The 16170-nt window shown below is 38.4% G+C and overlaps 1 protein-coding gene across 1 annotated transcript in view; it reads left to right on the top strand.

Moving 5' to 3' along the window:
* Positions 1-8246: 8246 nt before the first annotated feature.
* The window catches only part of zbtb1 (zinc finger and BTB domain containing 1), a 32765-nt gene continuing 24841 nt past the window's right edge, over positions 8247-16170 (top strand). Inside the window, exon 1 of the mRNA XM_039741312.1 lies at positions 8247-8629. The gene's annotated coding sequence lies outside the window, so the exon portion shown is untranslated. The remainder of the gene's footprint in view (positions 8630-16170) is intronic.

The following is a 16170-nucleotide window of genomic DNA, read 5'->3' as shown; positions in this document are numbered from 1 at the left end:
CTGGGTCAGTTTGCGCATGTGCGACAGTCGCGCGCGCGTCACTCAGCTGGCGAGCTTCAGCTCTGAAGTTCACCAGGAGAACTAAAAGTAAGATAAAATAACAAATTTAATGTGGCCGCAATTCATTGTCTATGTGACGAAAATGTTACGGTAATACAGCCTTTCTTGTTTTATTTCATTTCCACTGTATTTTGTTCTCATTTCATCCTATTTCTCGTTGCAACTAGCACTACAAACATCTTGCATTTATTCTACTCCAGAGCAGGTTATCTTCATAATGTGCTTAATTATAATCACGTTAGCCTTTTGAAAAACCTTTGTGATGACGTCTGCGATTAATGTTAAAAGTTTTAGCGAGTCAGGGTACGAAACTGAATTGCATGAAGAAACTTAAGGAGTGACTATTAATTCTAAATTGTGCAAGTGCACCCAGAATTAGACTGACATCCCCCTGCAGTGTGTCATGTGCGTGCAGTGCCTTAGCTCTGTACCCCCAATGAGAGTATGTGAGTGAGTCACAGCATTAGAATGACATCCCATCTTAATATCTGTATGTGCGCCATGCATTAGATGTATACCCCAAATGAGTGTACGTGACTGGGCACAGCAATGGACTGATATCCCACCCTTGGTTTGTTCAAGCAATGTGCCTGATGTTGCTGGGCTAATGAGGCCTTCAGCCCTCTGCCACCTTACAATGGAAGAATGAAGTTAATTAAATAGATGAATATAATATTTCATTATTACAGTATGTTAGTCTTTCAGACAGGTGGAAATGCTACCTCACACTCACTCCAGGAATACATTGACTGTATTTTGGATTTGAATTGTTACAATATATTTGTCAGCAATCATTTAACCATGTCAGAAAAGATTTTGTAGTCCCAGCGGTGCTATTATTAAAACTATGCATAAATGGATGGAATCCTGGCAAATGTAAATGTTTATCCGTCATCTAATTACTCAACCTGCATTATCCAACTGTAGAGTCCTGAAGAGCTGAAGTCTGTTCATCACACCTGAACGCTCAGCAGGAACAGACCCTGGGCAGGGTGCCAGTTCAGCACAATGGTCATTATCCATTACTATGTACAATTCTCAAAACATATTATTATAGTAAATACAGGTGCTCCTATAGATAGAAATCTTCATAATATCTGGTTTTCTAGAGTCTGGTCTTACTGACTTTTTCGAAAGAAGTGGCAAGACAGATGGCAGAGTTATGACAATATGAAAATGTATCTGAATGAAAGAGGTGCAGGCAGGTAAAATATGTTTATATAATCTATGAAAGATCATAAAGCTTTGCCACTAATACCTCCAAGTAATCCCCCCACTTCTTTCTGTATGCCATTTTAGCTGAACTATCCTGCATTGCCCAAGTATATTTGTATAATGTGTTAAGGTAAGAAAGTAAATATTGATGTTTTTTTTAAAGTACTGACCCTTTTGTTACTACTGGCTGAAATGCAAGTGTCCCATCTGTCATCTACACTATCTCTCTGATAACTATCAACTTCTCTGCCCTAATCTGATCATTCTTGGAATTATTAGCATACTCATCACGGTCATCTTATCATCTTAAGATGTTTGTTCCCTTTCTTAAAAAAAAAAAAAAGACTTTGTTCTGTTATAACAACTTCCTGCTATCTTTATATTTTCCTATCCTGCTTTCTCGTTGTAAGGCTCTTTCAATATAAAGAGAGAATAGAATGGACATGACTTTATTCTTGACATTGTGATATTTAATCCTTAGCGTGATTCCAAAGACAATATCTTTATTGGGTGCACATACAAATAGGTTCTTATGGCTGCAGACCCGAGACCACGGCATATGCAGTTGTCTGTGTGAGAAAAAGATGGATGTCATTCATTACCACTGGTGAAAGCATTTTAGAGTCAAAATGCAGTTTTGGTTTTGGACCCCGTAAAATAGTTTACTGCAATTATTATCAAGTCAAAAATTGCTAAAACATATAGTTATGGCATATTATGTTGGCTGTTTAAACACACATTATTTCTTTGTTTAGTACACATTATTTATTATTCTTCAGGTTTTGCTTTTCTTTACCCGACAACTATATAATAGGAAAAAAGTGAATTCATTTTCTAAAACACTTAACCATCTTAGGGTTACAAAGTGTTGCAGGGTAGTGCCTATTTAAGCGGCACTGAGTGCCATACAGAATCCAGCCCTGCACTGGGCCTCACGCTCACACACACAAATATTAACAATAATTTTTTTTATTTATATAGCACTTTTCTCACAACTCAAAGCACTCATACTCACATCAGGCCAATTTAGTGTCATCAGTTAAACTAACACACGTTTCTAGGAGGGGGGAGGAAAACCCATGCAAACATGATGATAAGATGCAAATTCCACACAGACAGTGCCCAGGCTAGGACTGGAATCCATGACTCTGCGTCAGTGCTATCCACTGAGCTATCATACCACCCACAGAGTAAAACAGAATATTTTTAATGAATAAATGGCTATAGAGATACTTTAATTTAGTCATTTAAAAAGTGGATCATGTCATGTGCGCCTCATTCCATTTTCCTTCTGCACTGGTGCTTTCAAATGAGCTTTGGATATCCACATCTGTGAAATAAACACAATTAAATGTAAAATCTAATTGGCTTACTATTGGTTAAGGGGAATAATCAAAAATCTTAACAGCTGAAACAGAAACAGTGACACAGTGTTTAGTCCTGTGGTCGCCAACTCCGGTCCTGGAGGACCACTGTGGCTGCAGGTTTTCATTTAAACCCTTTTCTTAATGAGTGACCTGTTTTTGCTGCTAATTCACTTCTTTTGAATTCATTTCAATTGACTTGCTCTTGAAGACTCGGACCCCTTAATTAGCAGCCAAACAATAATGAGATACAAAATAAGCCAAAACAACTGGTGACCATCATACAATATCTGAAAATAAAGACAGATGAATGCTGGCCTGCTCAGATCCACAAAACATTTTACCAGTGCTCTTGGAAAAGAGCAAATGTACAATTTCGGAAATGTCTGCTATTGCACAACGAGAGCAGCAACAAGCCATGGAATTACCGAATGGGTTTAATTAACAACAAGAATCGGCACCTCATTAAGCAACTGGTTGGAGTTTGAGGCCCTGACTTAGTTGGTCTTCTGTTAACTCACTCACTTCACATTTCATTTCTGTTTAAGGAAAGAAATGAAGCAATTCAGAGGAACGATGAAGAAATTCAGGGGAACAAATCGTAAAAAAGCAATTCAATTACAATGAATTCACAAGAGGTTAATTAGCAGCATAAACAGGGCACTCATTAAAGAAAGGGTTAGAATGAAAACTTGCAGCCACGGTGGTCTACCAGGACTGGAGTTGATGACCCCTGGTCGTTCTGGGTGCAAATCGTGGGGCTTTTAGGAACAGTTTGCTTTGCAATTGTGGTGAAATGCAAATCAAACGCCTAGGGTCAAAATTCCCAGACAGTTAAAAGATAGGCAGGACAAAGCTGCAATGATTTCTCCATAAATGAAAAACTAGGGATGTGTAGAGTTCTTAGACACTTTGCTAACATCACTATTTGTACTCTGGAGCTTAACAGTTTTCCAGTGTATTTTCAGATAATGATTTAAAACTCTATTAATTCTCTTTGTACTGTATTATGCCATGGTCCTCTAAACCGGTCAGTCTTTTCACTTTCAATGAATTCTTATTAGGCACACTTCCACTTAAAAGCCTAGCACACTACAGAATACCATAATTATAAAAGCATATGCAATACAAACCCAAAACCTCATCTTGAAGCATAAAACAGCAGCCTCATACAGTATATACATATAAATACAGTTCATCAATATTTGAGAAGAGTTGTGTTGTGACAGAACCTCTTCTGCAGAATAACAGGTATGTGCTATGAAGAACCAGTTTGCCGCTGAGGGTGTATACAAATAAAATGGATAGTTCTTCTTTTCAGCAAGCCAGCATAGTATTAAGCAGTCAAATAATACTATGACCCCTAATGCAAACCCAAACAAATTATATGAAAATTGCATTTAAAGACACCCTAGCCAGCAGCCATATTTATTTGACCATTTAATGTAATCATTTCCTGAAACTGCATAACTCTCCTTGGGTCAAATGGAAACTGGAACTTAACACATTTAAGTTTTTCATTTAGCCAGTCATGTTGTGTAATCATTTACATATTGAGCATTAAGACAAAGCATTTTAAAAAAACAAACAAGCAGTTTAACTATGCAACCACAGAATTACAAGTCCTACCACATATAAAATATATATGTCCAGTTCCTTTTCCTACTTGGTGGCACAGTGGTAGCAGTAAAGAGACGCAGAGTTTGCGTCCCGGGTCCTCCCTGTGTGGAGTTTGCAGGTTCTCCCCATGTCTCTTTGGGTTTCCTCCCATAGTCCAAAGACATGCAGGTTAGATGAACTGGTGATCCTAAATTAGCCTTAAGTGTGACAAGGGTCTGTTTGTGTGTGTCTTTGCCCTGTGATGGACTGGTGCCCTGTCCAGGGTTTGTTCCTGCCTTGCACCCTATGCTAACTGGGGTATGCTCCAGCAGACCCCCATGACCCTGTTCAGGACTGATCGGGTTAGAAAATAACTGACTGTTCCTACTTTTTCCCAATACTGGGTCATTTATAATAAAAACACAAAATAATTATTGAAAATTGTCACCCCACTTAACATGGACATCTATGAGATGGAGGAAGAAACCTGGCTATACAAAGAAAACGCAAGGAGGATTCGGGTAGTGCTCAAGTTCAAGTGTACTGTCATGTGTACACAGTACACAGTGACAATAACACAATACCAACATGAATAATTGTATCATTTTCACTATCTATTTACTATTGTTGAAATTGCTCATCATTTACACATATTACAAAAGTACAAACTAATTTAAAAAAGTGAAACAAAAGGAATAATATAATCAGGCCACAAAGAGGGAAAAAAACTCACAACAGCTGGCACCTGCTTCTTCAGTTGCTATATACAGTAAATAAAAAATTGATTACAAATTTGAACACTGATGAAGAGCAGTATACACTTCATAGCACTATGTTTTATAAATGCAGTATATACAACATCTCTTAATAAACCTTATTGCTATTCGGTTATAAACTGTGCAGTTAAAATGAGCCTCACATTTTGTTATTATACGCAGGTTATAATAGTTTACCACAGTGTAAAATTCAAATTTAGAGTTTCTATTCCAACTACCATATGAAAAGTCTGGTATTTTACATTCAAAATGTTGAGCCTCTATGAAAGGCAATCTAATAACAACAACAACAACATTTATTTATATAGCACATTTTCATACAAACAGTAGCACAAAGTGCTTGAATATGTTATTAATATACAAAAGCATTTTTCTATAATAATACCATATATTTTCAAGCTAGTGTTTTTTGTTACCCAGCTGCTATTTAAAAGTTTGATATTATTTATCCATCTATCCATTTTCCTCACTCACTTATTCAGGGCAGGATCACAGGGAAACTGGAGCTTCTCCCAATAAGCATCAGATGCAAAGCAGGTACAATGATTGAACGTTTCAGCCTTTTTTAAAGACTTAGTACTGAATGTTCCATAAATTCTGGGTTCATGGAAATACACTGCAAATATCTGAGCAAACAGAATAAAATACAATAGCTTTTCACGAAAACTGCTACACAGTCCTCGAGCGAAGGTGGAAATTATTTTTGTTTGCAAGTGGCCTTAGCCAAAGACAGACATCTTCACGATTTCACTACTGTCATTCTAATAAACTTTGACACAGACAGCTTTCTGTTGATCTAATGCATGAAAAATTCAAGGAAGCTGAGAAAATTATGAACTAGCCAGGAACAGATTGGCCGAGAACCCCAGCTGAAAATAAAAGTCATGTTGATATAATTGCTAAAATCTCAACATGTTTAAATTATCTATAGTCTAGTGGAGTTTAATTAAATAAATAATCCGTAAGCACACAGTTATAGAACACACTGGCAGTTTATTAGGATGTATTTTTGTATATTTCAGTTTCCCTACAGCTTGTACATCATGCCTCATTTAAAACAGGCTGATTATGTTTCAACTGAATAAAAGTTCAAGCTCTTGTGAAAAACCCACTATATTATTGTATGCAAGTTTTGTTTTGTAATCCTGTGACACTCATCTGGATTAAAGACGTTTAAGAATGTTATCATTCTACATTCCAAGGCTTTGTTCTTCTGATGTCTTATAAAAATGGTACTTTCTATTGTAGAAAGGTAACATCTATTAATGTTATTCCGTTACACGTTATAGCTAAGCTATAAGAAATTAATGCCTTTCTAACAAAGATACCTTAAAAATTTTAAAATATAGCCAAGGCATTACAAGTATTTCTAATAGATATTACAGCTTGAAATGACTGATTTTTAATTTATTATTTACATATGGCTTCATTTCCCCATTTTCAGCAGCCATTCTTTCAGTGTCCTAATGGTCAATGTCCTTAGCTTATCCTTAGTTAGGCATATGCTCTATAAGTGTTAAGTAGTTATTAGAGAAACCTTTGTAATTGCATTAGCGGCTTTGCAACCTGTTATTCTGTTCACTTGGGTTGCAAAGTATCAGCATTCCTAAAGTTTACTTTTTGTTAGCTATTCCATGTAACACATTGCCAAGAAATTGAAGATTTCATACAAAGGTGTCCATCGTTTTGAAAAAAAAAAACGACAAACTGGATCAGTGCAGGACAGAAAAAAAAATGGGAGACACAAATGCACAACTGCCCAAGAGGATAAGGACATACAAGTCAGTAGTTAGAGAAACAAAGGCCTTACAGCTCCACCTATGGCTTCTTCATTAAATATACACCAAATACCAGTGTCATCTGCAACAGTAAAAAGATGATTGCAGGATGCTAGCCTAAGAGGCTTGGCATTTTCTTTGAAACACTTTCTAAAACTGGCAAATAAAAAGAATACAGCCATTGGACAGAAGATGACTGGAAAAGTGTATTATGTCCAGCATCCCATAATTGTCTTTTCTCTGTTGCAGATGACACTGGTATATGATATGTATTTAAGGAAAACACCAACTGAGGACCTGTAATGTGTTTGTTTCTCAAACCACACACTCTGATGTCCTTCTCCTCTTATTTAGTTGTTTATCTGAGCCTTCCCCTTCTTTTTCTATCCTGGTTAGGCCCAGTATAGTATAATCGCTTAAGATAATAAAGACTCCTTTGTGTGAAATCTTAAGTATCTCGACAACCTGACAAATGGAGCAGCCTTCTTTCTAAGGGGAAAGAACGTCACATTTCTTGAAAAATCTGTTTCCTGTTGGACATTCCTGAACCCTGTACTGATCTTTAGGAATGCCAGCACCTTGCAGTCCAAGTGAACAGAATAAGAGTTTTCAATTGTGCTAATGAAATTACAAAGGTTTCTCTAAAAACCAAAAAAAACATTTTAAGTGCCTAATTAAATATAAGCTAGGAAAGATGACCATTAGAGCACTGAATGAATGACTGTTGAAAATGGTGTTACGTGAATAGTAAATTAAAAATCAGGCATTTCAAGCAGTAATAGCCATTAACAATAGCCATTTTTAACCCTGTGACACTCAGCTGTATGAAGGATTTTTTAAGAATGTAATGTTTTCTACATTCCAAGACAGTTGTCCAGATACTTCATAAAAAATGGTATTTTCTATTGATGAAAGGGAACATCCATAAACGTTTTTCAGTAACACTATGCAGCTATATAGCCATTATACAAAATAGTCTTTGGCTAAACTTATTTCTGTTCTTTGGCAAGGTGTACGTTTTATTTTGCGCCTAAAATATGCCATATTATATTTCTTGTCATTAGGTATTTTATTAGCTTATAAAACTGCATTTAACTTTTGAAGTTTCAATATAAAACACTTAAAATCTTATTTTATATTGATTGAAAGTTAAAACTGTAAATATACCATTACTTTATATGTATAGGCACCGTCTGATGACAAAAAGGCAACATATTCCGATTAAAAGTTCAAACCCGTGAGAGCGATGCTATACATCGCCTATGCTTTCTTCGAGTTTAAGAGTCCGATGCCATCTTTGCATTATCTAACTGCAGTTGGCAGACAAACTGCAGCCTGTCGCACATGTCTGCTTGCGAGCTTTCTCAACACGCTTCCACGCCGGCATAGCACAGCGCCGCACAGCTTCGCTTGTGCTGTGCTCCTCCGGCGTGACTCCCCGTGTGTCATGCCGGTCACACGCACCCAGCGCAGTGCGGGGAGGGCGCTGTCAGGCACTCCCTCCCTCCCTCTCTCTTTCTCGCGTTGAACCCTTGGCAGAAGGCGGCTTCCTCGCACGCGCAGGCGGGGGTCTTCTCTGCTGGGCCGTGCAGGAGGGGGCAGATTTGCGTGAGCGGGGCTGGATCCGGCCCAGCCAGCCTCAGTGCGGTGATGTGAGCCGAAAGCGGCTGTGCGGAAGTTCTTTCATCCGTGTGCTGCAGGAGGGGTTAGTCTTTCTGCGATTATTGTTGCCGCAACTTTGCGCCTAAGGGGGCTAAACAGAATTAAAAATAAAGTCCCGCGGAAGAGACGCAGAGCGGGATATCTTCTGCGTTCACCTTAGCAACCATTCCACCGGGTAAGTGTGCCAAGCAGCCTGGGCGATTTGTCTGGTATTCGATGCCATCGCGGCCTCGTCTTTTTTTCTTTTTTTTTTATGTAACGAGAATGCGGGAAGTAACGCGCGGGGGTGGCGGTGCGTGAGGCTCGACTCGGTCCGCAGCGCGCGAGCCCGCCAGTCAACGCATGTCTCTTCCACCATCAGGATTCACATTTAAACCGTTAGCCCAACGGCACCCCTGTGGAAACGAGGCATGAGATACTTGAGAAAAAGATACGGACATCATAAGTAAAGGAGAAGGCGCACGCTAGCTGCACTTTTAATGACTTTTTTTTTCGGTTGCGGTATGATTGACAGCTCTCCTGCCCGCACGAGTCCATCTTGAAGAGGCGGGCCAATGAAAACGCGCGTGGGCGGGACAAAAAGGCAGTCTTTAAAAAAAGCCCCTTTTGTAAACTCGTATTTAAAGTTCATCAGTAAACTTTTAGCAGGGTTGTCACTGTAAGGAATTCGTGTGGCCGCACCCTCTTATCACCGCTTTTGTCTGCGTGTTAACATTGTTGCTAGCCGAAGACCCTGACGGACAACAGCTGCGGTGGGCAGACCCTTTGGCACCTACATTTACTGAAAGTCATTCGCGAACAAAAAAAAAAAGGCGTGCGGCTGCGCTCAGCTTCGCAGTCGTCGTGCTAAATAATTAAAGGCTCAAGCTGCAGCGCGAGCACGCCTTCATTCGGTCACCGCAGGGCGGGGCGCGTCCAAAAATAGCTAGCACTGGCATGTGCGTGTGTTTGGGGGAGGGCAGAATGCGAGAAGCACGTTGGGACCGCCATCCCCTCGCTAGCCCTGCGCCGCGCGTTTGCCCACCCGATTGAAGGCATGCGTGCACGAAGGGGTGGGGCCGAGCCAAGGGCTCGTGCGTTCCCGCCCAGTGACGTCACGACAACTGTCGCCGTTGTTAGAGGACCGCAAAAGCTTCAGAGAGTTAGCCAAGTCATCATTTTAGAATTTTTTAAGGTAACTCTTTGCTGGACAGCATCTGCGTAATAAATGATATAAAAAAAGTTTTCACACTTTAATAAATGGTGAATACTATTTTTCTCCATTATGTTAGTTTTAGATTCTATAGGTAAAGGATTTTTTTTATTTCAATTTAATTTTGTGGAACTTTTAAGATGATGTATATATGTATATATATATATATATATATATATATAGTATATATGGCATTTATATATATATATATATAAATTTGTAACTCATCTGGATGCGTCTTAATAGAAAAAATACATTCAGCTATAATTCTTTTAAATTGCAGAATGTTTTTGAGTTAATAACTTTTTAGATAGATCTTTGTTTGTTCAGAGTGGAAATGTGGCATTTTACAGAAGCTCTTTAAATAAATAAATACATACATACTATTTATTAGTAGGCAGATAAATAAATATACAAATATACACATACACTTGGGTCTGAACTCACACCAGAATGACTATAAAGTAGGAAAATTAAAATGAAACAAAAGTTCTGACTTGGCAATCCCAGTCCCAGTGAGGCGCTATATTGGTGTTGGTATAAAGGACCCCCTTAGTATTTCTTGAGCCAGTCAATCATTTTCAAACCCACTTAGTCCTGGACAGGGTCATGGGATCTGTTGGTGCCTATCCCAGCCAGCATAGGGTGAAAGTTCTGTACTCAGTGTTAGTGTGTTGGAGTGAGGATGTGCAGCATTGTTCATAATGGCTCTCATTTTTGTTTATTTACCTTCACTACGACCTCCAGGTGTTCAGAGCGCTTCCGATAAGTGAGCTTGCCCTTCTTTTATTAGCTTGTTAATTTGGTGGGCCTCTCTTGAAGTGATGTTACCAGCACATTAAAGCTTAGAAAATTGTACTGGCCATCACAGAGTTGTAGAAGATGTGAAGAATGTCACTACACACATTAAAGGAATACAGTCTCCAAAGAAAAAAAGAGCCAGCTTTGCCCCTTTTTTATATAATATATTTGTGTTCCAAGACCGGTCCAGCCTGTTAATAATGTGGACCCCTAAGTACTTGTTGGAATGGACCACCTCCACATCCTCTCGTGGAACAGTAACCAGACGTAGAGGCTCTTTGGTGCAGCCAACGTCAAAAACTAGTTGCCTGGTTTTGCTGGTTTTACACATCAGACCAACAAACATGAACATTTTAGCACTTTATGTGTAGTAAATGAAACAACCAATTTTAGATACTCTTCCTACCAACTTACAAGGCTGAATATTACAAAAACCACACAACTTGTCATTACTGGTTTAGGTACTGGGAATATTTATTTAACTTTGTGGCTTCTTGTAACTGGATATGTCTTCCTAGTTGCGTGTGAGGTGCTCCATAATCATGAATGATCACATTGTACCTGAAAACTCACCTTTTCTCTTCCATATTTATAGACTAGCAGTATCAGCTTTTAAACTGGGCTGGAAAAAAAACACACCGTTCAAAAATTGTAGATTTTTTTTATAGATTTAATGGTGCAGAAGAGAAAAAAAATAATTATGTAGACATGAAAAAATATAGAAATTAAAAATGTGATTGTTGTGACCTGTAGGAGGCGTGGCAGATCCTCAAACGCTAACCACAATTAGACCACACACAAGTCCTAGGTTAAAATAAACTTTTTTTTTTAAAGATACCTTGTCATAGGTATCTTTTACCATTCACAAGCTCCGGTCTTCTTCTGTTCTTACCTACTCCTTTCCCTTCTTTTCGTCCAAACCTCCTCAGGTGAGTGCCACCCTACTTTTGTCTAGACTGCAGCTTTTATTAAGCTGGATCCAGGAGTACTTTTGGTGCCACAACCTTCTACCCAGGAAAGACTTTCAGGTTGGGAAGAACCTCCATGAAGTAGGGGGATTCCTCTCCTGGCAGCACCCTCCTGAACTACAAGTCCCATGCAACCCTGCGTGTATCCAAACTGGAAGCATGCCAGAGGAGCCTTGACACCTATCATTCTGGGCGACGAACTGTTCTTAGCTGACAGCTTACCCCAGTTCATCTCTTCCCAAATGGGAAAGAGAATAGGAATGATCCTTGCTGGGGTATGCATCCATACATGCTGCTCTTCCACAACAGCCTTCCTGCCAAGTAAGAAATGACTCCATCCCAGTCGGGTTGTCAGTCCAACCATTATGGCTATTCCATCCATTATGACTATCATATTGTTTTAAATATAATTAATGCTTACAAAAAGTAGACACTTGGTAATTTTTTCCTCCTTTTATGCCGGCCATACACTGTGCGATATTTAGAAATGGTGGCCTAGCCACTACTCATACTGCAGGATAGAGTTGCTAATAGTATATAAGCTCAAACTGCACAAACTATTTCAGTCCAATTGACATGCCACAATAGGTACTCAGAATATACATGTACATGGCTCCAACAGAAATTTTTTTCTTCAAAAAGAAACAATAGGCAGAGGTATCTCAAAATCTCAACAAAGAAAACAGCTGTGTTGCTAGCTCTTGATGTACTGTGCTCTGAAAGAACAAAGCAAAGAAGAAGGTGTAACCAAACTCGCGGAGGGTTGGGAATGTACAGACAATATTGTCAGACTATCTTACAGAATGAGTTAGAGTTATGTAATTTACTGTTGTCTTGTGGTTATTTTGACATATTTTCCTTGATTTAACCTTCTGTTCCACAGTTTAAAACTACAAATCAAACAATTCAGATGCAATTAAAGCACAGATGGCAGATTTTTATTTAAGGGTATTTGCTGCATTTCGGTCACACCATTTAGAAATTACAACACTTTTTATGCAATGCCCGAAACTCCCTCTTCCCCCCAAATTTCAGGGTACCATAATGTTTGGGACACAGCAATTGCAAGTCCGCTAAAGCTGTCATATTTAGTACTTTGGTGCATATCCCTTGCGTGCAATGTTGTACTGTAATGCAGTGTTGTCATTTCTACATGGAATATACAAAATGCATGCAGATTTTCTTAAATGAAAGTCTGAAATGCGCACTTTAATCACATCTGAATTGTTTGATTTGTAATTTTAAACTGTGGAGCAGTGGGGGACATCAAGGAAAAATGTGTCTTTGTCCCAAATATTATGGAGGGCACGGTTTGTAATTGTTAAACTCTGAGAATGTGCATTATAAAGAAGAAAATAAACAATAAATACATGACACTTGGACACATGTAGCACTTTGAGCTACATTTTTTTGTATGAAAATGTGCTATATAAATAAATGTTGTTGTTGTTGACACCGTAAATATTAATACATATAATGGCAGCAGTAGTATGCATTATATTGTAAAAATATATTTAAAATAATAATAATAAATATAAGCCTGCATTCACATGTCATATTAGAATTGACAGTAAGACATCATATAAAATGCAGTTAGCCTACAGTAGGGTGGATGGAAGAAGCTCCCCCCTCAGTCTTAATGAACTGGTCCTCAGACAGTGGTTGCATTTCCCTAACAGCAGCACAGAGCAGAGGCCATTGTTGGAATGGTAATTTTCCTTGTCCTGATCCATCATCACTTGGTGTAGATGTTTTGGAAGTTAGAGGGAGTGCACACCCAGTGATACATTTATCCGAGCACACCAGTCACTGCACAGCTTTGTTGTCCTGCTGTATGCTGTTTCCAAACCACACAGAACTTCTCCTTGTCAGGATATCTTCAATGGCGGCTATGCAAAAAAAACCTTAATATTGATGGCTGGTGGGCAATTTTTGAAATGGAAATAATGTTGTCTTGCCTTTTTTTGCAATTATTGGATTAATTGTAATTTAGTTCCTTGTGAAGAAGTTAATGTTGTTTCTTTTGCTTATTTTAACTAGCATCCTTCACTCAATTTTTGACCCTTAGTAATCCAATTCAGTCATGTGGCACAGGAGCATATTCTGGCAGCGTCTACTGCAAGACAGGTTCTATTGTAGGGCACACACATGCATACCATTGTTCATATCATGGAGAACAGGCAAACTCCACACACAGTAACTAGGCCAGGGTTCAGACCCTGTTTTTTCCGGCAGTGAGTCAGCACTGCAGTGTTAGCAACTGTACCATCACGGCGCCCAAGAAATTTAAATTGAGTAAGCAAAAGCTGCTTGCCTAGTAAGATGCACTTGTTTGCAGCTTGCCAATAAATGTCATGATCCGCGTCTTTCTTGGCAAATGAGAAACAAGCATTTAAGTTCTTCTTGGGTAGCAGATTTTTCTGCTTTGCTACATTCTATGTTTGCCTACTGTTTTTCTGATTGTGGAGTTATTTAAAATACCTCAACCTTTGCTAAAATCACTCCTTTGTGACTTTTTTTGAAGATTCTCTACTCTCCTAAGTGTCTTTCCAACCGGTAGATTAGGGGTCTCCGCATCATTCAGTGAAGTCCCAAAGAATTAGAAATAGCTTTGTAGCCGTTTCCAGGCTGATGGATATGTAGAACTTTTTTTTTTCCTGAACCTTTTAGAAATTTCCTTTTATTGTGGCATTATGTGCTTGCTGATTGTTTATATTGGCAACATGATGCTAATGGTAGGGTCAAAATAAGGGAGGTTTATACTCAGAAGGGCTTCCTGTAATCAAGCCTTGCTGTTTTCAATCAGCTGACTGTAATTATCCCATTAATTGAGTTGATTTAACTAGGAAGCATTTTACTTTTTCACACAGTGCCAATTGCTATTGTATAACTTTGTTCATTAGATAAATTAAGCAAGTTGTACACATGTGTTTCTTTTTCACTTAGTTGCTCTTTATCTACTGTTAGATTTTGGCTGAAGGCCTGGAAACATTCTGTGTCAAATACAGTATTTGAAATAATAGAAGAAATTAGTGAGAGCTAAATATTTTTTCACAGCATTGCATTTATTACATCACATAAACTGAATGATCATTATGAAACATTAACTATACAATTCATACCATTATTATTTTGCAAACGGAAATATTATTGCTTTTCCCTGGTTCAATACATACTGCCTTGAATAACAGAATGAAACTCATAATTGCAGTATTTTTAAGACAGCCCAAGACAACCTTGCAGACGTCTTTTATTATAAACTAGCTGTCCCCCACGGCTCCGCCCACTTAGTAGTCAAACAGAACAGTGAGGTGAGCCCTGCCCTGCTCCCCACTCCTGACGTCACACTTCCTCCTCTCCTTGGCCCGTAGCCTCTGTCTCGGATTAGCGTTAATATATCACTCCTGCAAACGAACTATGATTCTTAGCGAGATGAGAGAAGTCGCAAAATCAACCGGAATGTTCAAGCAAATTATAGAAAAAAAACAGATCTAAATCAATGAAGTAGTTCTCTCGTTTGCTATCTATGCGGAGGTAAGGAACACCCAGAGGCTGGTGTGTGAGTGAGGAGGGCCTTGGCGCACTGCATCTCTCTTGGATTTGCGCAAATAAATCGGTACCTCAAGCGAACTATGATACTTAGCGCAATGCGAGAAGTCGTAAAATCAACCAGAATGTTCAAGCAAATTATAGAAAAAAAACATCTAAATCCATGAAGTAGTTCTCTCGTTCGCTATCTAAGCAGAGGTAAGGAACGCCTCGAGGCTGGTGCGTGAGTGAGGAGGGCCTTGGCGCACTGCTTCTCTCTTGGATTTGCGCAAATAAATCGGTACCTCAAGCGAACTATGATACTTAGCGCAATGCGAGAAGTCGTAAAATCAACCGGAATGTTTAAGCTAATTATAGAAAAAACCCCGATCTAAAGTAGTTCTTTTGTGAAAAGCAAACAGACAGACAGACGTTGGATTTTATTTTATATATATATATATATATATATATATATATATATATATATATATATATATATACACTGTATAGATTTAAAAGCTTGGTGGGCTACAGTAAGTGTAAAAAAAGTTACAGTGTTGATCTACTCTTGGAATTTAAACTTGAACTATCAGGTATGATATTATATATTAAATATTAATATATTAAATTTTTAAATATTAAAATTTAAATATTAAATTAAATATTTAATATATTAAATATTAAAAATATTAAAAAGGAAACATGGCATAGGCATTGGGGTTTTACATTTTATATTGGAGAAAGTTAGTTGGATAAGCGATATTTCTGTTACTTTATTAGTTATTATGTATTTAAGAAGTGAGGACCAAACCATTTTTCCAATGTCTTCTTAAATATTTCAGTAAGACGGCACAGAGATTTCTTTCACAAGTTACTTCGCAAAGTACTTCATTCTATAGGATGGTCCAGATCTAATTATGCAGCATTACGCTACAACAACGTGCAACGCAGGATGTTGGAGGACTTTGGACCGCCTGCAGTGCATAGGAACACGATCTCCCAAATCAACGAAATGTTTGACTGGACTGGTAGCGCCAATCACCTGAAATTGTACTGTTTTCCTGCATTGCATTAAGAGTTGCATAATTAGATCTGGACCACCCTGTATAGTAAATATTTTGGTCATAGCTAAGGGCAACTTACTTGCCAACACTTGGTACAAATCCGTGGAATTCTTTGAGAAGAATCCAGTGACTCCAGAGGTAAAATGGCCACTAAAGCTAGACG

Source organism: Polypterus senegalus, chromosome 18, assembly GCF_016835505.1.
Source record: "Polypterus senegalus isolate Bchr_013 chromosome 18, ASM1683550v1, whole genome shotgun sequence".
Lineage (NCBI taxonomy): Eukaryota > Metazoa > Chordata > Cladistia > Polypteriformes > Polypteridae > Polypterus > Polypterus senegalus.
The sequence above is the reverse complement of the archived record's forward strand: the minus strand, read 5'-3'. Positions and strand labels throughout refer to the sequence as shown.